General features: G+C 49.3%; 1 protein-coding gene and 1 non-coding gene across 3 annotated transcripts in view; one reads left to right on the top strand and one right to left on the bottom strand.

Moving 5' to 3' along the window:
• The window catches only part of LOC149359963 (uncharacterized), a 262381-nt gene that overhangs the window by 42519 nt on the left and 193785 nt on the right, over positions 1-26077 (top strand). The window lies entirely within an intron of this gene.
• On the bottom strand, positions 22470-22541 carry TRNAW-CCA (transfer RNA tryptophan (anticodon CCA)). The gene has a single exon. It is a non-coding gene; the product is annotated as a tRNA-Trp (tRNA).

The following is a 26077-nucleotide window of genomic DNA, read 5'->3' on the forward strand; positions in this document are numbered from 1 at the left end:
ATTAAGGCTGCAACGACAGCGGAGCTAAACTTTATTCCGAAAGGGGCCTTTTCGGAATACTTCCAACAATGGCAGCACCACTGGGAGAAGTATGTGGAGTCCCAAGGAGACTACTTTGAAGGTGATTAGGTTTCCAACGCTTCAGCTATGCCAGTTGATGCACTTACCTATACCTTAATGCACTTCTCGGTTTGCGGCAAGAATTACATCGGGCAAACCGGGAAATGCATTAACACGAGCTTACGCTAGCATAAAACATCTTTGAATGACGCTCCTTCATCAAATCTGGCCCTTCATTACAGAGATTGTCATCTGAACAAACCCGGTGTGTACAAGGTGCCTAATAAAAAAGCATGCTTTCCTCTTCTTAACAGGGCTAAGATTAAGTTTAGACATCAAGATCAGTTGACCATGGAGTTGTGTGAAGCCTATCACATTTACAAGAATAGCGACACGTGCTTTAGCAGACGTTCTGTAACCATTCATGAGTGTGAAATTTTGTATCTGGATTCTTAACTTTTTTTGTGTTGTTTTTTTTTTCGCGGGAGCGCAGGCGCTTCGGGTTGTCATTTGAGAGTGTATAACCTGTATGGTTCTTTCAACTAAACTTTCAGTTGTAAGTAGCGCTTCTCCCTGTTCTTCCTTCTCTGTCTTTGTTCCTCGTCGCAGCGCTGGTGAGGTTACGAAGATGTACAAACTAGCTCAGATCACGGTTTTGCTATTTAAGAGACCTCCAATACAGCCCCCGTCGAGAGAGAATGCCCCCACAATGACAAGGTCGTACTCGCCTTGGATTTGAAGGGAGCATTCGACAACGTTACCCTCGAGATCATTCTCACCTACCTCTCTCAAACTAACTGCGGCAGAAACACCTTTCAATACATTCGGCAATTTTTGACCGACAGACAACCTTACATTCGAATCCAGGATAAGGAACATGACCCTTTTCATTTAAGAACCAGGGGTACACCACAGGGCGCGGTGCTCTATCCCCTGTTATTGTAGGCTTTTTTTTTAGGTTCATGGGGTTTAACGTCCCAAAGCGACTCAGGCTATGAGAGACGCCGTAGTGGAGGGCTGCGGAAATTTCAACCACCTGGGGTTCTTTAACGTGCACTGACATCGCACAGTACACGGGCCTCTAGAATTTCTCCTCCAAAAAAAAAATGGCTCAGGCTTAGCTAAGGTTAAGCCTAGTCAGATGCGAAGCATATTGATGGCTAGGCTGCTTTATACCGCTGCTGTAGCGTCACGTGGTCAGCTGCAGCGCCTCTGATGTGGAGCCTCCACCGCCGCGGCCGACCGCGCGAGCCGGCAGCCCATCTCTCCTCTGCTGTGACGTCATGTTGTCACGTGGTCAGCCGCCGCGCCTCTGATGTGGAGCCTCCACCGCCGCGGCCGACCGCGAGAGCCGGCAGCCCATCTCTCCTTTGCTGCGACGTCATGTTGTCACGTGGTGTCACGTGGTGTCACGTGGTCACGCTAAAGGTCAATGGTAGCTCCACCGCCGCGCTCGACGGGCTGTAGTGTAGCTCTAGTAAAATGCTTCGCATAAAAAATTCAACCGCCACGGCCGGGATCGAACCCGCGTCTTTCGGGTCAGCAGCCGAGCACTATAATCACTGAGCCACCGCGGCCAATCTCGCTATGATGCACCTACCGGCCCAGCTGGCCGCTGTCGCCGGTGTGCAGCATGCGCTGTACGCCGATGACATCACCCTGTGGGCCACACAGGGTTCCCTCGGAGACAGGACAACCTGCAGGAGGCGGCGACCATAGTGGGCCGTTATGCTCGCCGCTGCAGCCTCCAATGCTGCACCCAAAAGTATGAATTTGTGTGCACATACGCCCCTCACCAAAGTGCACAGCCAAAATTTTATTGTCTCTTGAGACAGGTCCAATCCTTGAAAATAACGAAGTCTGGGTACTGGGGCTCTTTATACATCAAGGAAGATGGTCAACAACAACACCGGCGTCAGGTGGGGGACCAGGTGGGCCGCTTGGTCCGCCGCGGGGGGTTACGATGTAAGCGCGGTGGGGTTACGATGTAAGGACGCCTTAAGGCTGGCGCATGCATTTGTAACGAGTAGAATTCTATATTCCACTCCGTACCTCCACCTGCGGAGGCAAGACGAGGACGCGCTCGAAGTCATCCTCCGCAAAATTATTATGCGGGCTCTGGACCTCCCCGCGAATACCTCCAACAAGCGCCTTCGGGGGCTGGACATGGTGAACACATTTCAGGAGCTCGGGAAAACCCACTTGACCACATAATACACACGACGAACCAATACACACAGAAGAAAGGGAAAAAAAGCACGCAGCACAAGGGCGCCTTTTTTGCGTTTGAAAATGAAACGAAAATTGGTTTTTGAGGGTTGGAAGTGGCGCAGTAACTATCTCACATATCTCGGTGGATGCCCGAACCACGCCGAAAGGAGAGATAACGGAGGGAGTGAAAGAAGACAGGAAGAAATAAGAGCCGTAGTGGAGGTATCCGGTTAAATTCAGACCACCTGGGGACCTTTAACGAGCACTGACATCGCTCAGTACACGGGTGATCTTAAGGCGGAAGCCTTTAATGCCTCATCGTTGTAAGCAGGAGCTGTCGACAGAAATGCCACGCTTTTCAATTGGTCGAAATGGTCGTGACGCGAATTTCAAACGGGGCCAATTTTCCTTTGTAATAAAACCTAGTAAGAAATTGGTCGAGTTAGGGAATCGAACCAGGGTCTCCGGAGCGCTAGACGAGCACGCTAAACACTCCGCCATGCCAGCTCGATGGTTTCGAATGAAGGCGCGTCTATTGAATACGGTACCTTCGTTCACTCCCATCTTCCTCCCTTCCTTGACGACGAGGTTCAGGTGTGCCCCAAGATATGCGAGACAGATACATTTCCTTTCCTCAAAAACCAATTTACCGATGAGCAAGGCGTAGAGCCGAACGGGCAATGGCGTTCTGTGGACTCCCTGGCACCGCTGAAAGACGCGTTCCACTCAGATGCGAAGCTTAACATCTTAACCCTTTCAGCCCTGATATTTTTTTTTTGCTACTTCGGGAATTTTTCTAAACTGTTATTTTGCTTCACTGCCACCCAAGGAACACACTAGTGCAAAACATTTCTCTAGAACTACCTTGGTTTTAAAGATGGCACCGTGTCCTATATATAGGACACCAGGGCTTAGTGGTTGCAAGAACAAAAAAAGCAAAGTTTGACGTTGCTCTTTATTTCAAGACTTTCACAAAAATTCAAATATTGAGAACAAACATGCTGGTTGCCTTGAGGTGCAGCTAATACTGGACGTCGATTAATCCGTGTTAAAAGTTTTGAAACAGCTGGAATGAGTTCAGTGGATGAACCTTGATAAACGACGAAGTCGTAGGTAATCCCCGAGGCGGCGCACAGCATGAAAACTTTCACTTCCCACGTATTTGGTTTCCCTTTGATGTATTGTTTTATGTCTCGCTGTCCTTTGAACGGAATAATTTGCTCATCGCTGCAGAGATGCTCCTCGAAAGAGAGGTTTAGGCAGGCATCTTTCATGAAATGTGTCCATATCTGTTGTGACCTTCCAGAAAGGATAATTGGTGGTGTGGTCTTGTTACAAAGCTTGTACGCGCATTGCGCGCGCCGTGCTTCCATGGAACACAAACGGACGCTCGGGATAGAAAGAGCGTTTATTCATCCCGATCAGCCAGCTTACATAGGGTGACCGGGCGAGGGTAAGGGGAGGAAGGGACGAGGGAAACCGTGAGGAGCATGCGCTTGGCGTTCGCCGTTGTGAGGCATAGCGTTCGCAGTAGTGAAGGCATAGCGTTCGCCGTATTGAAAGCATAGCGTTCGCCGTAGTGAAGGCAGGGCGTTCACAACAGGTCTCCGTTCACGTCTACAATGTGCAAGCAGATTCTAGCCGTGGCTAGCGAAAGACACCCATCGCTAAATGCTGTGAAATCAGCTTTCTGATTTCTTCTTCCTCATCTCAACGGATTTTCCTTCTTGAAAAATAGAATACATGTTTGTTTCCTCGGCAAGAACAGCAAAAAACACTATTCGGCACGTACCGAGAAAAATACGGATACAGGAACGGGGTCGGTAGACCATCAAGATCATTCTCATTCTCGTCACCAGATTATTGAGGGTGATACGTGGCTGCTAGCTTATTGAAAGCTCTCCTGCACCACGACCTGTCTTCCGGTGTTGCTTTGTCAACTTCATCACCGCTGGAGGCAGCCGAGAGCTCAAATCCACGTCGTCCTCAGCGTCTTCAACCTCCTACACGTAACCATCCTCCAGTAGTAGTAGTAAAAACATTTATTTATTTATTTATTTTTTCAAAAGGAAGAGTTAGGGAGTAGGGGGATGGGGATAGATAGATGTGGAGCTACAGTGGTCGGTCTTCCCTAGTCCAGGATACCGTTGGCCTCCGCCGCTGCCTTGGCCCTCGTCACCAGCATAAGCTGAGTGCTCGGGTCGGAGTCAGCCAGGAGGGCCTCCCACTGCTCTAGACTAGGGCTATTTACCTTTGGTAGTAAAGCCAGCGGCTGTTCTTTTAAGTCTTTCCATTTGAAATCTGAGCATGGTTTCGCTGTGCTACTCATAGGTGCCGTACACCCCCATGTTCATCAGCTTCTCTGTCGAGGCGCAGGTCATGACGCCTAAGGCTTGCTTATACGCCCTTCTGATGCATGTTTTCATTTTGTTCTTTTCCCCTTTGTTAGGTTGTAGGTACGGAAGCGCGTACGTCATCCTCGGTATGATGAGCGCAGAAGTGATCCGTAACGCATCTCGCTCCTTCAGTGCAGCAAAAATGACATCTGGATCCTCGAGACGCAGATGTCTTAATCGAGGCCGCTTTGCCGTTGAGTAAGGTCACAGTTTTTGCCTCTGCAATAAAACAAAAACAAAAATTAGGCATTACCAAAAAAAAAATGTTGCGCACTGCATGCAACACGCGCCGGTGGTTTACACCCACTGAAGCCTGGTGTCCTATATATAGGACAGACATATCGCGGCGTGCTGCGACAAATGTACTAACCGCACAGAAAACGTTCTGCAACTGTTAAAGCCTTTAGTGTCTTTAAAACAACCTGCAAAATTCTAATCGCGAACACGCTCTTAGGTATGGAGTAAAAAAATGGCAAAATAGCACTTACCATTGCAGCCGCCGTTCCCATCTTCCGCCATTTTGTTTGTTTACTCTCGGCGCTACGATGAGGAAGACGGAGAAAGTGCTGTCTATGCTTATAGGGATGCCTTGGGAGTCGGCTGAGTTCTTGTTCTAGATTATTGGGCATTTTAATCATGACTTATAGCCGTTTTGCTTCGTGTCCTTTTTATAGGACACCAGGGCCGAAAGGGTTAAGCACACATCAATGACACAAGCAGCAACACCGCTTTAACACAGCATTTTAATCATGACTTATAGCCGTTTTGCTTCGTGTCCTTTTTATAGGACACCAGGGCCGAAAGGGTTAAGCACACATCAATGACACAAGCAGCAACACCGCGCTTAAGGCTTTCGCCTCATCGCACTTAGGTCAGCAAAGTGCTCCCCTGAATTTTTGCGTTTCGTCACCATCGAAACGCGGCCGGCGTGGTTGGATTCGAACCCGGGTACTCCGGCTCAGTAGACGAGCGCCTTAACCACTGTGCCACCGGGGCAGGCTTTGAAGCGCAAAAGCTTCGGCGAGCGCGGCTTCGGCCGCTTATCTGATTTTTCAGCAGCGTCCGCTCCGGCGGACGCAGTTGTTCCTGCGACGCGCCTCTTTTCTTTCCTTTTTCTCTTTCCTCTGATCTTTTATCTCTACTCTGTCTGCACGTGGCAGCGGTGGTGGCTAGGCTGGAGCCAGTTGGCAGGCCCGTGCAATTTCCTTTTCATCCTTCTCTCAGTCACAACAACAAGCGAAAAGCTTCTTTACCCGCACCACAGCCGCGCTTCGCGTGAGCCGTCCGAGCCAAGATTTGCCACAGCTGCGGATGCGCGAAACCGCGTGACGTCACACGCGGCACAAATAAAAAATAAATAAAAGATAAATAAATAAATCTCGGTGGACACCCGAACCGCACCATAAGGGAAGGAAAATGAAAATAAAATTGGTTTTAAGGAAAGAGAACAAAGCCTGTCTCAGTCATATTTCGGTACATATCCGAACCGCGCTGTAAGGGAAGGAAAATGAAATGAAAATTGGTTTTAAGGAAAGGAATTGCCTTTCTCTCATATCTTGTGTACACTCGAAAGGAGTGACGTCACACGCGGCACAAATAAAAAATAAATAAAGGACAAACAGTGCGCCAGGAAACTCTCATATCTCGGTGGACACCCGAACCGCGCCGTAAGGGAAGGAAAATGGAAAGAAAATTGGTTTTAAGGAAAGGAAACGAAGCCTGTCTCTCTCTCATATCTCGGTACGTATCCGAACCACGCCGTAAGGGAAGGAATATGAAATGAAATGAAAATTGGTTTTAAGGAAAGGAAATGCCTCTCTCATATTTTGGTGTACACACGAAAGGAATGCACACCACAGTACATGTCTGTAAAGCAACCTCCTAAGACAGCACCGTATTCACTACACGCGCGTTTCCTCCTCCGCCTCCGTACAGAGAGTGTGTGGACGGCCGAACGCCTCCACCGTTGTCGTGGTGCTTCCAGTGCATTGTGCACCAAATGCGACAGCCATGGCGTCAGCGTAACTGCAGCTTTTCGCTTGTATATCCAGGCTTAACCAGAGCTAAGCTACTGCCTAATTTTATGCGAAGCATACTACTTTAGCTATCACTTCAGCCCTTCACCGTGGTTATGCGCCTCCAAATCACGTGATACATGACGTCACACCACGTGACACGATGACGTCACGACAGTAGAGAAACGGGGGCCCACCTCGCGCCGTCGCTGTGGTTGTGCGCCTCCAAATCACGTGATACATGACGTCACACCACGTGACACGATGACGTCACGACAGTGGAGAAACGGGGGCCCACCTCGCGCCGTCGCTGTGGTTGTGCGCCTCCAAATCACGTGATACATGACGTCACACCACGTGACACGATGACGTCACGACAGTGGAGAAACGGGGGCCCACCTCGCGCCGTCGCTGTGGTTGTGCGCCTCCAAATCACGTGATACATGACGTCACACCACGTGACACGATGACGTCACGACAGTGGAGAAACGGGGGCCCACCTCGCGCCGTCGCTGTGGTTGTGCGCCTCCAAATTACGCGACACGATGATGCTTCGCATTCTCCAGGCTTAACCAAGTTAAGCCTCAGCCATTTCTTATCGTTTCGCCTCCGTCAAAACGTGTCCACATGCGGATTTTGGAGGGTATGAGGCTGATAGTGTTTTCGCACTAATACAAAAAGGTTTGGTTTGGTTTGGTTTATGGGGTTTAACGTCCCAAAGCGACTAAGGCTATGAGAGACGCCGTAGTAGAGGGCTGCGGAAATTTCGACCACCTGGGGTTAATTACAACAAGGTTAGTTATCAGGAGCACAGACCTTTGGGCTAGTTGGTTCATAGCAGACACGTACAAGCGCTAAAAAACACGGACAGAGAAGAGACTTGGACAACACGAGCGCTTACTTTCAACTGAAGGTTTATTGATACACAAGCACAATTTTATACACCTTGCTGCATGACGTCAAACTGATAACCCTGCCGACATCACGTGGCTGCTCCCAAAAACATTATTTCCTTTTTAGTCAGTGTGACAGATGGTGCGCTGACGCAGGATGGACCGGCTCTATCGTGTGGCTCTAGGTACATCGGTCAAATTGGCCGATGTCCGAACGAAAGATTACTGGAACACAGGAGGAAGGTAGGCAATTATAGAGACGGTAATCTTTCTGAACATTGTCATGATTGTGCTGTAAAGAATAAGAAACCATGTAAACCTGTCTTCAGCGCATGCAAGATTGTGGCCAAACATAGTTGTCATGATGTGAGAGAGATAATAGAGGCAGATTTGATTAGAAAAGCCGGTCCATCCTGCGTCAGCGCACCATCTGTCACACTGACTAAAAAGGAAATAATGTTTTTGGGAGCAGCCACGTGATGTCGGCAGGGCTATCAGTTTGACGTCATGCAGCAAGGTGTATAAAATTGTGCTTGTGTATCAATAAACCTTCAGTTGAAAGTAAGCGCTCGTGTTGTCCAAGTCTCTTCTCTGTCCGTGTTTTTTAGCGCTTGTACGTGTCTGTTAGTTATCAACCCGAATATTATGTGAACGATGAGGGGCGCCGTAGTGGTGGGCTCCACGTTATTTAAACGCTCTTTTTTTTTAACGAGCATTGACCACACGCGCCAAAGAGGCGTTTTTGAAGAAAAAAATTGGCTGTGCTTTGACCAATGGCCATCCCGTGTAGAATTGCGGAAGCAACGGCACGGCAATCGCGTTGTCAACACAAACGCCAATAACGTAATGAGCGCCGACGGCCTATTGCTTCCGCGCCGCGTTTCTGGCGGCAAACGTTGTCAATGCCTGCAAACCACATCTCTCTCTCAATGCCATAGCGCGATTCGGGCGTAAACTGACCCAAAGCAAAGGAAAGGCGCATAACTGCCCTCATGGAACAGTGGACACCTCAATCGTGCTTTAAGCTACGTGACGGTAGTGACACATGTGTGCTGCTTGCGTTGGATAGGCAGTCGGCATTCGTTGTGTTCATTGGCGTTGACGTTGACAATGTTTTGCACTCCGATCATTTTAAGGGAAGGAAGTGCGCATAATGGCTCCCTGGGTCTGTGGACGCCTGAATCGTGTTTGTAGGTACGTGGAGTGATGAGAGAGAGATGTAGGCTGCGCGCTGCTCACCAGATGTGTGCCATGTGACGTCACTCGCTCTTCGCGCCTGCGCAGTTGGGGCTCTCCGGGGCTCCACGAAATGGCTCACACCTAGCGTAGTGTTGCTTCCGCAACAAAATTGGTTTTGAGCAAATGAAATGGCGCAGCAACACTCACACATCTCGGTGGACACCTGAGCCGCGCCATAAAGGAAATAAATTGGTTAAATTGGTTTTTGAGGAAAGGAAATGGCGCAGTATCTGTCTCACATATCTCGGCGGACACCTGAACCGCGCCGTTAGGGAAGGGAGGAAGGTGGTAGTGAAAGGATGTGGAGGGCAGAGGCGAGGGGTTCTGGCATAGTTTCTCTCTGCCCGGCGGACCCTCCCCCGCGGGACCTAGAGAACCTCAAGACCTGGGAGGACTGGAGACTCTAGTGCGCTCGGAGGACCCGGCTGTGCAGACCATCGCCACCGGCCGGGCTGCCAGTGTTATGGACCTTAGGAACATAAACACTTCAGTGCAGTGGGGTCGTGCGGGGACCCTGGAGGTGACCCGAATTCCTCTTACAATAAAGTTGTTTTCTCTCTCTCTGGTAGTGAAAGAAGAAAGAGAGAGAAAGGTACCGTAGTGGAGGTCTCCGGCATAATTTCGACCACCTGGGGATCTTTAACGTGCACTGACGTCGCACAGCACATGGGGGCCTCTTGCGTTTCGTCTCCATTGAAACGCCGCCGCCGCGGTCGGGTTCGAACCCGGGTACTCCGGCTGGGTAGACGAGCCTTACCACTGAGCCACCGCGGCGGGTCCATAAAGAAAGTTATTTCGAGAAATATGGCCGCCACGGCCGCCATCACAGCCACAACGTTGAGGTCCCAACGCCAAAGCTAGAGCCACCGGGTGGCCGCGTTTCGATGGGCGCGAAACGAATAAGGTGCCAGTGACAGCAGGAGTGCGAGAGCGGTAATCGTCACGGTCCAAGCACACCCGCCCAACATTACTTTAGGAAAGTACGTAGAAAAGGGATTAAATGACCTATGCAAACTTTGAGACTTAATAACAACCTACATTAAACTAAAGGCTCGCAGGTGAAGAACCAAATATTTTTCGTTTAGTGCCTAAAGTACTCGGTGCACTTGCTAGTGTCTTTGTAGTAAGGCAGAAAATTGTTCTCGCGTTGTTCTCTTCGGATGTATTAGCGATCCAAAGCTATCCAGTACCAGGTTCCGATAAGCGTCCTATAGGCTTTCTGTGTATTGTACGCATTCTTGGCAAGGTGCTGAAAACTTACATCTTGTGTTTCTGTACTCATGTGATCACTCACTTAGCCCGGCTGGGTTGCGGCCCAACTAAAACGCATGAAAGGAGTTATTGCGTCCACTCACGTGCGATGCTTACCCGTGACGGCATATCTCACCTTCAATGGAACTTCCCTATCTTCGCCACCGTAAGATCCGAGATCGCACCCTACTGTTTTGGAGACTACGCCAGCCACTTCGCATTGTCGAGTGTGGTCGCACCTCGGCCGTATGCCCGTGGCTGCAGTGGACACCCGTCAACCATTTGTAGAGGAAGGGAAGAAGTGGGATTGAAAGAAAAAACAGAACGAGGGGCCGTAATGAAGAAAATGAATTTGAGGAAATGAAATTGAGGAAATTGAGGAATTGGAGGAAATGTGTCAGCGGCACGCTAAGAATAATGCTACTGGCTCACAACGAAAGATACTGCGTTTCCATGCCGGTTCGCGCACAGTTAGGTTTAACCTAAGTGTTTATGTTATGTCAATAAGAAATTGGCGGGGGCTTAGCTTTGGTTAAGCCTGGTAGGTTGCGAAAGCAAAAGCGCAGCGCCTCCAACCGAAGGAACGCAGTGCGCTGCGTCTATAGGCCACGCGTGGCTACCGGCCACCGCTGCGCGATGACTCACAGCGTCTTCGGTAATTTTTTCATATTTTGTTTTTGTTGTTGTTGCGACTGAGAGAAAGAAAACATAAGCTACAGCTGGTATGACGTCAAAGCGGCAGTAGCGCCACAGGTGCGCAGCGCGGCAAACACACACCGTAACTGCAGCCGGGCTCTTTGAAAGAGCGAGTTGGTCACCCATAATCTACAGATGGTATGACGTCACAGCAGCACAGGTGTGCGGCGCGGCATAACTGCAGCCGGGCTATCTGAAGGAGCGAGTTGGTCGCCCATATTCACTCCGCTAAAGGTCAAACGTAACTGCGGCCGGGTCACGCGAAGGCTTGAAAGTGGGAGTAGTATTGCTTTCGCAATAAAATTCAGGGGGGCACTTTGTTGACGTAAAGTGCGGTGAGGTGAAAGCCTTAAGCGTGGTGTTGCTGCTTGTGTCACTGATGTGTGGTTGAGATATGCTTCGCCTCTTAGAGTGGAACGCGGCAGCGTCTTGCAACGCTGCCAGGGAGTCCACAGAACGACATCGCCCGTTCGGCTCTACGCCTTGCTCGTCGGTAAACTGGTTTTTGAGGAAAGGAAATGTATCTCGCATTTCTTGGTGGACACCTGAGCCTCGCCGTGACGGGAAGGTAGGGAGATGGTTTGGTTTGGTTTATTAGGGTTTAACGCCCCAAAGCAACTCAGGTTATGAGGGGCGCCGTAGTGAATGGCTCCGGAAATTTCGACCACTTGGGCTTCTTTAACGTGCACTGACATCGCATAGTACACGGTCCTCTAGAATTTCGCCTCCATCGAAATTCAGCCCCCACGGCCGGGATCGAACTCGCATCTTTCGGGCTAGCAGCCGAGCGCCGTAACCCCTGAGCCACCGCGGAGGAAGATGGTAGTGAACGAAGACACCGTATTCACTAGACGCGCCTTTGTTCATTCCAAACCATCGAGCTGGCATGGCGTAGTGGTTACCGTGCTCGTCTCGCACTCCGGAGACCCTGGTTCGATTCCCCAACTCGAGCAATTTCCTACTCGGTTTTGTTAACTATAGAGGCAGAAGAATGCGATATCCCCCACCGCACAAATCTCTCAGCAGAGAGGAAGCTGTCACTTGGAGACAATTACAAACAGGCTCTTTCCCAAACCTACATATACTAAACAAAATGCACCATACGATATACACGAACAAATGTCCCTGGTGCGACGAAAAACCTACACTATACCACATCACATGGGCCTGCCAAAACTAGACGTGGTCCCCAAAATACAAAACCCGAGTGCGGAGCAGTGGGAGACTCTGCTGTCCAGCGACCGCTGCGAAGACCAACAAGGTCTGGTACAGCGAGCTCAACGGGCGGCAGTGGCCAGCGGAGCCCTGGACTGAGGGCAACCGACCACTGATTAGAGGCGGACGACTTCGACAGAGAAGGCTCCTGGGGGTAGAACCAAGACGTCTCTGAAGATGCCCCCAAACCGCAGGAAAAACCATTAGTTTGGTTTATGGTTTATGGGGTTTAACGTCCCAAAGCGACTAAGGCTATGAGAGACGCCGTAGTGGAGGGCTCCGGAAATTTCGACCACCTGGGGTTCTTTAACGTGCACTGACATCGCACAGTACACGGGCCTCTAGAATTTCTCCTCCAAAGAAATTCAACCGCCGCGGCCGGGATCGAACCCGCGTCTTTCGGGTCAGCAGCCGAGCACTATAACCGCTGAGCCACCGCGGCGGCTAAAAAGTGTATATAAAGTTTTCCCTTCCCTTCCCTTCGGTTTTGTTTATTATTCTGGTCTGACTAAGGATTTAGGTTAAACTATGCTATTTGGTTAATTAACTAATTGACTAAACTCAGTCCCGCTAACTCGGAGCATCACTATACCATCCATTTAATCGGCTGCATGGTTACTAGCCGAAGTACAATTGGCCCCGTTTGAAATTCGCGCTCTGCAACGTCACGACCATTTCGACCAATTGAAAAGCGTGGCACTTCTGTCGACAACTCCTGCTTACAACGATGAGGTATTGTAGTCTTCCGCCTCAAAATTTTATTAAATGATTGCACTTATACGGGTCATAGCGAACAAAGAACTTTGGAGTGAGAGAGATCCCTAACATTTAACAGCGAGAACCTGGGACGCATGTGCGTTTGCCGCCTCCTCGGTAGTACTTCACAATAAATAATTGTGGATAACTTGATTCTATTTGGTGGCTTGGCATGTGGCTGGTGCTCGAGTTCTCAGGTTCTTTGTTTTGCTATTAGTTCCTTACTTTTAATGAATCTTACGGAAAACAGCAATATGCTTGCGCCTCGTCCACCTTGTTGCTTCCTGTCACCTTGTGCGTTTCGGCAGCCTGTAACAAAAAAAGAGAAAGAAATGACGAATGAGAAACTACAAAGCGAAAATTATGTAGCAGGAAATTCTTAATAGCGCCTATTTTATTGCGTAAGCAATACTACGCCACGTTTCGAGCCGTCACGTAGCTCCCGGTGGTGGCCGAGGTCAAACAGATGGAGCGCCGTTGCCATAGCAACCGTTACAGCCGTGCTTCACCTGGCGGCAGGACCGTCGCTGCGCCGCAGCCGCTGCCGCGCGCCTACTCGCGCGCTCTCGACGCATGTGTCGGAATGTGGAGAGGGGAGAGAGGAAGCGGGAGGGAAACGGGGAATAAATACGCACGTTCGCCTAGGGCAATTTGGATTGTGTATCTGTTCTCGCTTCGGCGAGCGCGGCTTCGGCCGCTTATCTGTTTTTTGAGCAGCGTCCGCTCCGGCGGACGCAGTTGTTGCTGCGACGCGCGTCTTTCCTATCCTCTCTCTCCTTCCTCTGATCTTTTAACTCTCCTCTATCTGCACGTGGCAGCGGTGGTGGCTTTGGCTCGAGCCAGTAGCAGGCCCGTGCAATTTCCTTTTCATCCTTCTCTCAGTCACAACAACAGCAGGGCAATTTGGATTGGAAAACGTTTATTGTCAGCACTGAGCCCTAGTGAGCATTATACTAGGTGGCTTCGAGCCCATGGCTCTTGGCGACCTTGTGATCCCACTCAGTTGCCCGGACTTCCGTCAACGGGTCTGATTGGTTTGGTTTGTTGGGGTTTAACGTCCCAAAGCGACTGAGGCTATGAGAGACGCCGTAGTGAAGGGCTCCGGAAATTTCGACCACCTGGGGTTCTTTAACGTGCACTGACATCGCACAGTACACGGGCCTCTATAATTCTGCCTCCATCGAAATTCAGCCGCCGCAGCCGGGATCGAACCCGCGTCTTTCGGGTCAGAGCTGGCCAGTATAGCCTCCCACCGCTCTAGAGAAGGGACTATTAGTAGGTCCGCCGGTGGCGGCGCCTTTTTGCATCTCCATAAAATGTGGTCATATCCGGCTATCTCGCCGCACTGTTTGCAAGTACCGTTGTATTGTGTTGGATACATGTGTGCTAGTCTCGACGGGCTAAAGAAGGCTCGCGTCTGGAGCCGACGCCACGTTAGCTCCTTGCTTTTGTCGAGCTTTTTGTCTGGTGGCGGATAGATCCTCCTTTCCAGTTTAAACTGATTGGTGTATTCGTGAAATGATATGAATGCATCTCTCGTGAAATTTGGGGACTCAACCCGGCTCACTGCTCGCCTGACATAACCTCGAGCTATACTGTGAGCCAACTCGTTTCCCCTGTTCCCCGAGTGTGCCGGCACCCATATTAGTTCCACCTCTCTTTGGTCCCAGTCTTGATGTCTTAATATTCGTTCTGCCTCCTGGGAGATCATACCCCGCGCAAAATTGTTGATAGCCACCTTGGAGTCGCTAATTGTTTCGGTGCTGGCCATTGCCATGGCGATAGCCGCCTCCTCCGCTGTTCCTGAGTTTTTTGTTTTGACCGAACCGGCCGTTAATGTTTCACCCGAGTCGTTCACGGCCACGACCACAAAGGAGTCGACTCCTTCGTATTCCGCCGCGTCTACATAGGCTGTGTATTCCGGGCTTTCGAGCTTGGCTTCAAGGGCCTTTGCTCTGGCTCTCCAGCAGCAGCAGCATTCAACGAAGTGCAGCGCCCCCTATTACTGCCGCTTTGGGGATTATCGGAAAGCAAAACTGTTACGAGTAGCAAGAATATATTTACTTCTTTCTGGCTAGCCCCGCCGCGGTGGCTCAGTGGTTACGGCGCTCGCATGCTGACCCGAAAGGCGCGGGTTCGATCCCGGCCGCGGCGGCTGAATTTCTTTTTCGAGGAGAAATTCTAGAGGCCCGTGTGCTCTGCGACGTCAGTGCAGTTTAAAGAACCCCAGGCGGTCGCAATATCGGGAGCCCTTCACTACGGCGTCCCCTATAGCTTGAGTCGCTTTGGGACGTTAAACCCCAATAAACCAAAACCAAAATTTCTGGCTAAGCTTTCTCACGCTCAGAGCATTGCGGTTTTTTCGAAGCTAGGCCTGCTGTCAGCAAATCACGGGCGTGTTTTAGAAAGCCATTCGCAGTGCAAGAATGATTCATGATTGTCTGATGTCTTGGATACCATAGAATGGCTGCTGATAATGTATCAAGAAAAGTTTTATATCATCTCGGATTCGTATCGTATCGTAATCGCTTCGTACCGTGATCATGTCCTTCCCCCCTTGGGGATTAGGCTTGTGATTAGCCAATACTTGCCCTACATTCCACAGTCCCGCACTGTTTTAGTCAGATGGACTGCTGTCTCGCTAAGCAAGCGTAAGTGTGTCCCTCAAATTTTATTTCTTATACGAATCCTATTTTCGCCCTTACGAACGTCCCGTCTTGGAGGACACATGCTAATTCCTCTCTTTTGTTCAACTTTCATCATCCGGTGCACTCTAAAAAGAAAGGCGTAAAAAGGGAGTAAGCTGTCCTCTAGCTCACACCCTTTTCTTTCTTTCTTTCTTTCTTTCTTCCTTTCTTTCTTTCTTTCTTTCTTTCTTTCTTTCTTTCTTTCTTTCTTTCTTTCTTTCTTTCCTTCTTTCCTTCTTTCTTTCTTTCTCTCTTTCTCCCTTTCTTTCTTTCTTTCTTTCTTTCCTTCTTTCTTTCCTTCTTTCTTTCTTTCCTTCCTTCTTTCTTTCTTTATTTCTTTCCTTCCTTCTTTCTTTCTTTCCTTCTTTCTTTATTTCTCTCTTTCTCTCTTTCTCTCTTTCTCTCTTTCTTTCTTTCTTTCTTTCTTCCTTTCTTTCTTCCTTTCTTTCTTTCCTTCTTTCTTTCTTTCTTTCTTTCTTCCTTTCTTTATTCATTTGAGACAATTTGTTACAAATTGGCTCAGGAGGCTATAGCAAAAGGCCCGGATGGGGCCTGACTAGGCTATGCCCCCCTGACAGCACAGGCAGCACAAGTGTACATATGATTATACATCATAAGCAGACCGAAGTACAACACATCAATACAGAATACAGAAAGACACACACCGTCTTAGATTGTACTCTAATCTCTCTGTGGAAAGAAAAGGAAAATAACTTATTTGAACTGTAATAATACGAAAACATAATCTTACGCACTGCATCAAGTTTATCAGTCAACAAAAATGTTTCACCAAATAAAAATTGGTAATGTGAAATGCAATCCAGTGTACATAAGTAATGGAATATGACCTATAGTGCACGATGGTAGTACAACATAATACAGATTAATACACCAAGAGTTGGCTCAAGAGTTTAACCCATGCACCTCCTGCTCCTGATGAAAGGGAATGCGCTAGAGTTGTTCCAAGATCAAAATTTTAATCTCAAATTAGAGTTCTCAAAAAATGGTAACCTCCGCCAGTGCTACCGTAAGCAGATACACTTGGTCAAAACCATTGATGTTTAAGAACATAGACGTTGAATCGTAATCTGTGTACTCTAACCTCTAAAAATACCGCCCTTCTCTAGACGGCCAGGGATATGGTCAGCTCGTCTGTAAAACTAGCGCTGCTCCGTAGGGACAAGTAAAATACATATGCTCTGCTTGCACTGAACGCGTAAGCAAGGCGCTGCTGCAAGAACATAACCATGCGCATCAAATCATACTTTATTTTTTTCTGTACAAGGTGCAAGGATGAAGCAGCCGCAACATTACTGCTACCAGCAGCTAGACGAGACGTCTGCCCCACCACATGACAAAAACATAAGACAGAATGTGAAAAGTCTCATTTATAAAAAATAACCAAGAGAGCACAAATAATAGGCATCACAAGAAAGAAATATAGCATTGACAGCTTGACTTGAACAAAAGGAAAAGCACCACGCTGGGTACAAGGTGATTACTCATTAAATTTACACTGTTATTGTAGAGACATCACAAGAACACAGACATCTAACAGTTTTTAGGTTTATTGGGGTTTAACGTCCCAAATTGATTCAGGCTATGATCGACCACCTGGGGCTCTTTAGCGTGCACTTCGTACAGTGCACGGGCCTCTATAAATTTGCCGGCATCGAAATTCGACCGCCGGGTCGGGATCGAACCTATGTATTTTCGGTCAGCAGCCGAGCGCCATAACCACTCAGCCACCGCGGCGGGTGATAAAGACAGTTTTTTAGACGATTCAGTAATATCAACAGACTGGTGGGTATAATTCCTAAGGAAAGCTGAAATGATTGAAAGGCATAGTTTTTAAGGGGGAGTGGTATGCACCACACATCTGAATTATATATTTGTGTTATATATGAGAACAATTTTCTCTAATGAGTAGATGCTGTGTTATAAACGATTAATGTTTTTTTAGATCTGTGCAGTACGACAGAGTAAGTCAGTAGTTGTAATAAAGACCAACCTTAATAACTGCAAAACATTAAAAACTGTGCGGGAATAATACGGCACGTTAGGTACTGTTCTCTTTACTTTCTTTGAAAATAGGAATAAGTCGTATGAGTTTTACGTGACATCACCAGGTCAGCATCATCGACATCGACGTGAACGTCTTTCTTGCATGTCACATTCCCTCACGTTTGTCTAATAATCACAGTGAATGCACACTTTTTCATTCTTTTTAAATAAACAAACAGAAAAGCAGGCAGTGGGAATCAAATACCTCCTTACATGCCTTTTCGTCGCCTGAGGTTCTCTGTCTGCTTGCATGGATATGGCTGGCAGTCTTGCCTGCGTTGACTGCAAGTGTGACGAGATGATAGAACATGCCTTGCATTTAGGCCGAGAGACAACCAGTTTGCCGTGCACTGGACCGTCTTCATTCTCACCCTCTGACAGAGTTGAAAGTTCTTAGACGGTGGCCGCATCCATATCTTCCGCTCTGAATGCCTTCCAGGCAGTGCACTGCTATGTTTCCTGAGAACTTCGTGCCTGCTTGATGGGCTACGACTTCGTAGTAACATAGTTCTTACTTCATTACTTCGCAGTCTTCATTTTAAACTCAGATCAGTTTTCTCTTTTCCTTCTGCGTCCGTACTTCCCGTCCCCTAGTGCGGGGTAGCAAACCGGGCCTTCTTTTGGTTAACCTGCCCTCCTTTCCTTTTCCCTCTCTACCCCTATCTTTTTTACCACGAAGAAAAAATAAAGAAAGGAAATACGTTCCCCTTGACTCGCTCTCATGTCCCCGAGCCACTTGGCGCTTCGGCCGCGAATTTCCCTAAAAAAACCGAGCTAATCAAGATGCGCTTCCAAAACTGGCCGAATGCTCCCGGGAGCGAGCGACTCAATTCTGGCCGGGTCGCTCGCGAGGCGCCCGTCCTCTCCACCGACCAACCGCAGTCGTCGCGGCGCGAGAGATAATCCAGTCTAGCGGCGTGCTGCTTTAATGAGCGGGATAAACGCCTGGCACGAGCGCCGTCTCTGACGTCGTCGGAAGCCTGCGACGTGAGCTTCCCTACATGGCGCGGAACGGACCGAGCGCCTCTTCTCGCTGCGTCTGTCTCTCTGCAGCTGCGAACCTTCATCGCTTTATTTAAGTGCGGCACAGGCGACTTTATTTAACGATTTAACTAGCGCGAGAGACGTGGCGTCCGGAATGTACAGAAGCCTAAAACTTGCAAGTCTAATTCCGGCTGCGTCTTCGTACTAGACAGTGCGGTCGCTGACAGGTTCAGCCTGAATTCTACCAACGTACGCAATCGATTTAATTTAGCAGTCTTTTCGCTGTGAGAGCGTCCGTGCAAGAGTGACATCCTGGTTTATAAATGCAGTAGAGGGCGGCCAATTGAGCACAGTAGAGCGAAGGATGGACATCGGAAATCTGCCGCGAATTAGGGAACTTCGGCACGTCTTATAATGCGTACCAACTATATTAAACACGCGTTAAATCTTAGTGGGTTGTCTAATTTAGATGGAGGAGAAATTCTAGAGGCCCGCAGGCTGTGCGATATCAGTGCACGTTAGAACCCCAGGTGGTCGAAATTTCCGGAGTCCTTCACTACGGCGTCCCTCGTATCGTCAGTCGCTTTGGGACGCTAAACCCCCATAAACCATAAACCAGTTCTATACTTCGATTTTTGCTGATCATTGTTCGAATTCGTGGGTAAGAGGAGAGAGAGGAAGTAATTTAATGAAAGGAAAAGTGGAAATGCTTAAGAGGAAATTCGTAGCGCTTAAAGGACAAGGACAGATGCGAAGTATACAACACGTGCGTGAGCTGTCAACTGACCCTCATTCTTTGCAAGCACCTGGTTTTACACACTGATAGAATGAACATAACAAAATTTTTCCACTTTATCGCATCACAAGTCACTTCATATCAGACAGCTTAACTTTTATTGCGAAAGCACTACTCCAGACGAACCAACTTCGAACGAGAACCTTGTCTTGTCGGGTAACCTCGGGTTAGTTCGGAGGAGCGTCGCGCCACCTGCAGCCAATGGCAAGAAACTCGGGAAAGTTCGGAGGTGTGTTGCGCCAGCTGTAGCCAATGGGAAAAAGCTCGGGAGAGTTCGGAGGAACGTCGTACCAGCTGTAGCCAATGGGAGGAGAAGAGGAAGAGAGGCGATGAATGAACACATGTTTGCTTTGGTTTGGTTTATTGGGGTTTAACGTCCCGAAGCAACTTAGGCTATGAGGGAGGCCGTAGTGAAGGGCTCCGGAAATTTCGGCCACCTGGGGTTCTTTAACGTGCACTGACATCGCACAGTACACGGGCCTCTAGAATTTCGCCGTCATCGAAAATCAGCCGCCGCGGCCGGGATCGAACCCGCGTCTTTCGGGTCAGCAGCCGAGCTTCATAACCACTGAGCCACCGCGGCGGGGAATGAACACATGTGTTCACACGTCTACTCGGTTTAACTGCGTTCAAGCCTCACAACATTTTATTTATATTTACAAGAAAAGCAATACCTTTCTTTGAGAGCGATATAGATGGGACACTCGCACACTCGTTTTTCAGTTGTTTTTTTTTTTTACGTTTCTGACTTCCACAATCTCACGAGTTAACCTCATGTCTAAGAAGCGAATTACTTTGGCTAACTTTCGAAGAAGACTCCGGATGGTGCAGCTATGCACCTTGTCCGAATGAATTATTGCTTCCGTGTAATCTAGCTCATTTTAAACTAGTTAAGCGCAGCATTATCAAAATGAGCTTTGACAGTGATGACAATGTGCTGGATAAATCATGCGAGCACACGACGAAAAATAGTTTCTAGGAGCAGGTCGAGCAATTAGGGGAGTCGGCTATCCTAATGGGCTCTAGGTGCCGGCAGCCGAAAGTCTGATCTGTAAACACGATTCTATAGAACAAAGCCCACCCGAGAGGTATGCAAAGATAGTAGTGGTGTCATATCTTCACATGATTTCACATTATGTAAAAAAATTCAGGCAGCGAGCTGAAGTTGAAGTAGCTTTTCCAAAGGTTATCGAGGTTTATCTTCTTTTTGGGCTTGGGTATAAAAAAAATGGAGGGCAGATTACACTCTCGAGTAAGACTGATGTCACAGCGATGCTGTTTGAGTTTTGGTTCGACTAAGTTTGCTATTAGCGCTTTTGCTTTCGTCGAAAACGTTCTTCGTTGGTTTTCTATGGCAGCCTTAACTATTTGATGCAAGCGATGGGCAAACTTTTTAAGAACGATTTTGCTACGCATTGGAAGAATCGACCATTACATTCAATGTTTCTGCAGCAGTACCTTAAAAGACAGTTGTCTCACATTTAAAATTGATGTCCAAGAAAATCCTGAACTTCAGCTGTGTTCGCAGTAATAAGGTCACCCACGGACGCCTGACAGCCCCTGTCGGAGCGGACAACTACTCATACAATAGCTGTCGTCCGCTCCAGCAGGGGGCGTCAGGCGTCCTAGGGGACCTCATTACTGCGAACACAACCACCGCTTTGCACGACTAACGGAACAACCTGTGGCTTAAATAGCATCACTGTTAAAATCATATTTGCGTGCTTCCAGGCTTGGGGTATACTACCTGTCGCCCAACACTCATTCAAATGGTCCGTGAGCGCGGTGACCGATTGCAGATCTAGATTCCGCAGCATCTTATTATTGCTTTTATCTGGTCCAGGCGCACATTTCAACTTGAGCTAAGTGGGCGGCCCAGATCTCTAGGTCTGTGAAAGGATAACGTCCAGAGTTGGGTTATCGCGTCCAGTGTAGTAGGAATACAATTCGGCATCTTCATGAGAGTTGACGTATTTGCCTTGTAGCGACGTAATCAGTTCTTCCCCGCTTCCCTCATAGGCGTGGATGACCTGTACAGTGGCATTTCTGTTGGCTATCTTGGACTGAGTATCATGGAAACGGGCGGGGAGCAAATCATCGCAGACTGCAGGCTAGCCCACATGTGGGAAGCCCGACATGCTCGCATAAAAAAAATGGAAGAAACAGAGAATCAACGGAAAGCTCTAACTATGCATTGCACGTCTTTAGAAGGCAATTGGAGACCATGCCATTAACCTTACAAGGCAGAAATGGCATCAAGTAGGCGACAAGCCTAAAGGGTAGCTGGGGAACAAAAACACGTGTAGCGCCAAAGGAAACCTGTGAAATATGCGGAAGGGGTTTTATATTCGATCCCATTGTCATGTCGAAAATTCTATATAGGTCAGACCTGGAGGTGTCTCAATGAGAGGCTTATAGAACCTAAGAAAAACGTCGCAAACGATAAAGGGAACACTGCTAAACACTGTTTGGAGCGCAAACTGGATGGTTGATGTCGGGTTTTCAAGGAATGCAAAAAGAAACTGTAGGATGAATGTGTGAGTCCTCCATCTGTATCACTCTCAAAGAAAGAGATCGCTTTTCTTGAAAATGGAAACAAAAGTTAATATATAGTAACTTGCGGTGCTGTAAATTGTTGTAATTCTGTTGCGTTCATGCTCCCATAGTGTATAAAACCGGGTATTGTGGCGCATAATATAAGCTACAACACAGGAGCTGAAGCCGGTACTTACAATGAAGTAAAGTCAGTTGAAATTTCGTGCACATACCGCCTACTTCCTCTTTGCCAGTGTCTTCCAAGCGCTAGAAGTTTCCTCATGACGAACGAACAGCCATACTGATTATGCGTAGGTCCTGCATACTATCGCATATCTGAAGCGGTAAATTGGTAAATTGGTTTTTGAGGAAAGGAAATGGCTCAGTATCTGTCTCGCATATCTCGGCGTACACCTGAACTGCGCCGTAAGGGAAGGAAGGAAATTGGGAGTGAAAGATGAAAGAGAGAAAGAGGTGCCGTAGTGGAAGTCTCCGGAATAATTTCGACCACCTGGGGATCTTCAACGTGCACTGACAACGCACAGCACACGGGCGCCTCTTGCGTTTCGCCTCCATCGAAACGCGGCCTCCGCGGTCGGGTTCGAACCCGGGTACTCCGGCTCGGTAGACGGCGCCTTACCACTGAGCCACCGCGGCGGGTAAAAAGAGTTTAACCCGGACGTGATTCGAACACGCAACCTTCTGATCTGGAGTCAAACGCGCTACCGTTGCGCCACCGAGTCGACAAGCGGCATTACGACTTTCTGTCTCCGCAGAATTCGATAAAATGAATACGACAAAAGGCAAATACTCCCTTACCTGCACGCAGAGCTCCGGAGTTTGCTTTCTCACTTTCAGAGGATGAAACACCAAAACTCATTCTCTGAAAAACAGAACAAAGACAGGCACTGCGCTATCTCCTTTCCAACTCCCTGCCTCCCTCTTCTCACTCACTCTTGTCTCGTACCACAGGCATTTTTCCGCAACGCCAATTTTTCCCTGCTACAGCGTGGCGCTAGTTTACCGCAAAAGCAAGACCGAAAAACGTTCCAGAGATGCAAGAAAAACAAGGGACGCTTGCGCTTACACAACACACCACCGCCATAAAACTCAAGCTCATCTAGCGGAAGCTCGGACAAGGCATAACAGATCCCGCCTCACTTCTCGAAGCTGGGCAATTTATCTCCGTCCTAAACACTCGCGAGTCGCCTCTTTCATAAATACAAAGAAAAAAAAACAGCGCCAAAGCCACCACTCGCACGGGCTCCGAGCAGTTTTCTTTCCCTCTTTCCACTTCCTCGACTTCTTCATACGAAGGCGGGAAAATCCACTTCCAACTCTGCGGAGATCACCTCCGAGGCTCTGTGACGCCCTTTACGCGAAGTCAAATTTGAATAAACGGCAACACCAATACACAATAACTCCCCCACCGCTCTCTCTTTCTCTCTTACAAGGACGTCTACTAGCAGCTCGGCTTGAGCACAAAACTCTTTCTTCCTTCCGAGTCAGCCCTCGCTTCCTTTTTTTCCGCCCTCTCCCAATGGGGTTCTAAATCTTGTTCCCGCGGTTGTCCCCCTTCGGCTTCTTCCCAAGCATGTTCCGCCGGCGTATACCCTGCTTAAGCAAGCACAAAACGAACAGGGTGCCTCTTAGAGAAGCTTTCTCAAAAGGTTCGAGAGAGAGGGAGCACGAGTTGTTTCTACTTCCCGTGTCTTTTTTTTTTGGTTCCTTTAGTAATTTCTTCGTTCTCGGTCTATCGATCGCGAGACAAGTTAGCCCTAAACGCTGCCGGGCACCGTATACAACGAGACGCCATCCCCCGCCATCACAAACAACTCCCTTTCTCTCTCAACGGCAATCTCCTCTCGTCTAGTAACAACCTCCGCGCAACAACTGAAGCGAAACGCTTTCCCAGCTCGTTGATCACTGCGTTCGTATTAAAGAGACAAACTCCCTTCCCCTCTCCCCGGGCCCTTCCTCCGTTTCCCCTACGTTTCTTGCTTCCCTAAATCTCTTCCTTCTCATCCTCGTGACTTCCAGCGGGAATTCCACCATACCACACTGCCCCCGCCAGCGGTTCGCTATACTCCCCTGCTCGTTGTAGCCGGCAAACGCAGCAAATTTCGAAACTGGTCCAACGCAACAATGCGTCTCTGCCCGGGCCGCTCGCCGATCACTGGCGCAGCGACGGCATCAGTGGTGCTGGTGGTGGTTGATCAAACGCCTTTATCGCGCTCCGGCGGGAGGGAGAGAAAGCGAGAGGGCACGCACGGAGATGGAGTGGCGCCAGTAAATTACAGAATGGGGCAATTCCATTAGAGCAGCCCGATCGGCTCCGCTCCACTATCTCTCGCTCTCCTACCCTACATCCCTCTCGCCTCATCCCGATCTTCCCGATCCGAACCCGTTTGGCTGTATATAGGCCGTCGCTTGCACAACCGTCGCTTTGTGCGTTGTCCGACACGGGAATGGGGGATGGGCACGCTTCGGGATAACGCGCGCAGCGCCATCTAGCGTCTCTTTCTGTTCAGCTTTGCCGCCGAGGTCGCGCCGAGCGTCTTACGAGTCCGTTGGCAACGGCTGGTGTCGTCGCCGAGGACATGCAGATTTCCTTCTCGATCTGTGCATTAAAAACCGTCCCCCCTCCCCCCCTCCCTCCCCCTCCCCTACTTCCCGCCATAACATCGACCTGGAACCGGGAGAATTCGTTGTATCGCCAAATGTTTGCTTATGAGAGCGGCGACAGCGCGCGTAAGGAAAAGGGCGAGGGGCAGGGAGGCAGTGGAGTTACGACTTCGCTTTTGACGTACAGGCGTTTCAGTCGTTGGAAGCGGGTGCGTGGGAGCCTGCCGATAAGTGGTGTTATGAAATAGGCCGCGCACTTACGCCGCTCTTATACTTCCCCTTTTTTTTATTGATACTTCTGTTTGCACTGCTGCCTGAAAAAAAAATGGAGCCTTTTCAGAGGCATCGAGTTGGCCAAGGAAGCTTGTCGAAAATTTGAGTTTGTGAAATGATGCCAGCCCGTCTTGGAGCGTTCATTCAGTGCCTCGAGTGACGTACGACGAAAGTGGGTCGAGTTACTAAACCTATCGCGCAGTGGCGCTTGAACAGCACAAACCGAAAGCGACTGGGTCGACGTCAGTCTACACTCAGCCTAAACCATAAAGAGACGGGTCACGAGAGGACTCAAATGCTTGGCGACGTACCACGCATACTTATCTCCCGTAAGCGATGGCGCGAGTTTAATCCCCTTGCCTGGGTCGTCGGTCTTCTTTCTTTGTCTTATCGTAAATATGGAAAGCCTACACTCCCCGCTGTCTCTAAGGGGTAGAGGCCCGACTGAGCTGCGCAAAGGTAGACTCGACGCGTTGAGAGGGAAATGCGAGGTGAGGGAAAAGGGGATGAGGGAGGAGCGATGGGGGACGACGGGTGCGACGTCGGGCGCGGCGTCGAGACAGGGAATAAGCTAGATAGGAAAGAGGAAGGCAGCGCTCCTGGGGGCGCCTCGGTTGCCTAGCCGGCACACGGGGGAGCGAAGAAAGCGCCGAGTGACGCGCAGTAATCCGACGCCAGCGACTGCGGCATGGGTGGTTTCTTTTTCGTGCAGGCGCGGGAGCTTCCTCCTAGGGGAGACCAAAACGGATGAGATAGCTCACTCGTATGCATGCGTGCATGCCAAGCGGACGAGATGAAGCTCGCCTCCTCTCCTTCCTCTTCCCCTAGGTGCCGGTATCCATCCACACCTTTTCTATCTTCCCATTCGCCGTTTTCTTCATCCTTCTTTTACGACTCCCAAAGTAGCGCTCTCCCTTTCCCCTCCTTCTTCTGCGCTTCTCTCTCTCTAGGCTGCTGGCATCGCTGTTAGCGCCACCACCTCGGCCGCGGATCGCTCCTTCGAGGGTTTCGCAATTTGTCTCGAAGAACTGGAAGGGGGCTGTGCGTATGGCACGCACTTTTCCCCTCGCATCTTGTGAGGCAAGGCGGCCTGACTGCTTCTTTTTGCCGCCGCCGAACTCTGGGCACGAACTATAGAAGGACGCCGGGAACCATCGGCTGGATCCATGGGCCCCAACCAGTTTGTGGGTGCGCCTGAGGTGTGGCTATGGGCGCAAGGGGCGCCATTGCCTGATATTGAGGCTCCATTTTTTCCTTATCGAAGGGCTCTTTTCCTCACTCAGGAAGTACACTCGACGGCGAAGTCTTCGAAGTCTCCTTTATCTCTTCTTGTCTTAGTTCTGCCGGATTATAACATGGCATCTTGCTTTTCATGGTTTTT

Source organism: Amblyomma mixtum, chromosome 2 (assembly GCF_055824585.1).
Source record: "Amblyomma mixtum isolate Tamu chromosome 2, ASM5582458v1, whole genome shotgun sequence".
NCBI classification, from domain to species: Eukaryota; Metazoa; Arthropoda; class Arachnida; order Ixodida; family Ixodidae; genus Amblyomma; species Amblyomma mixtum.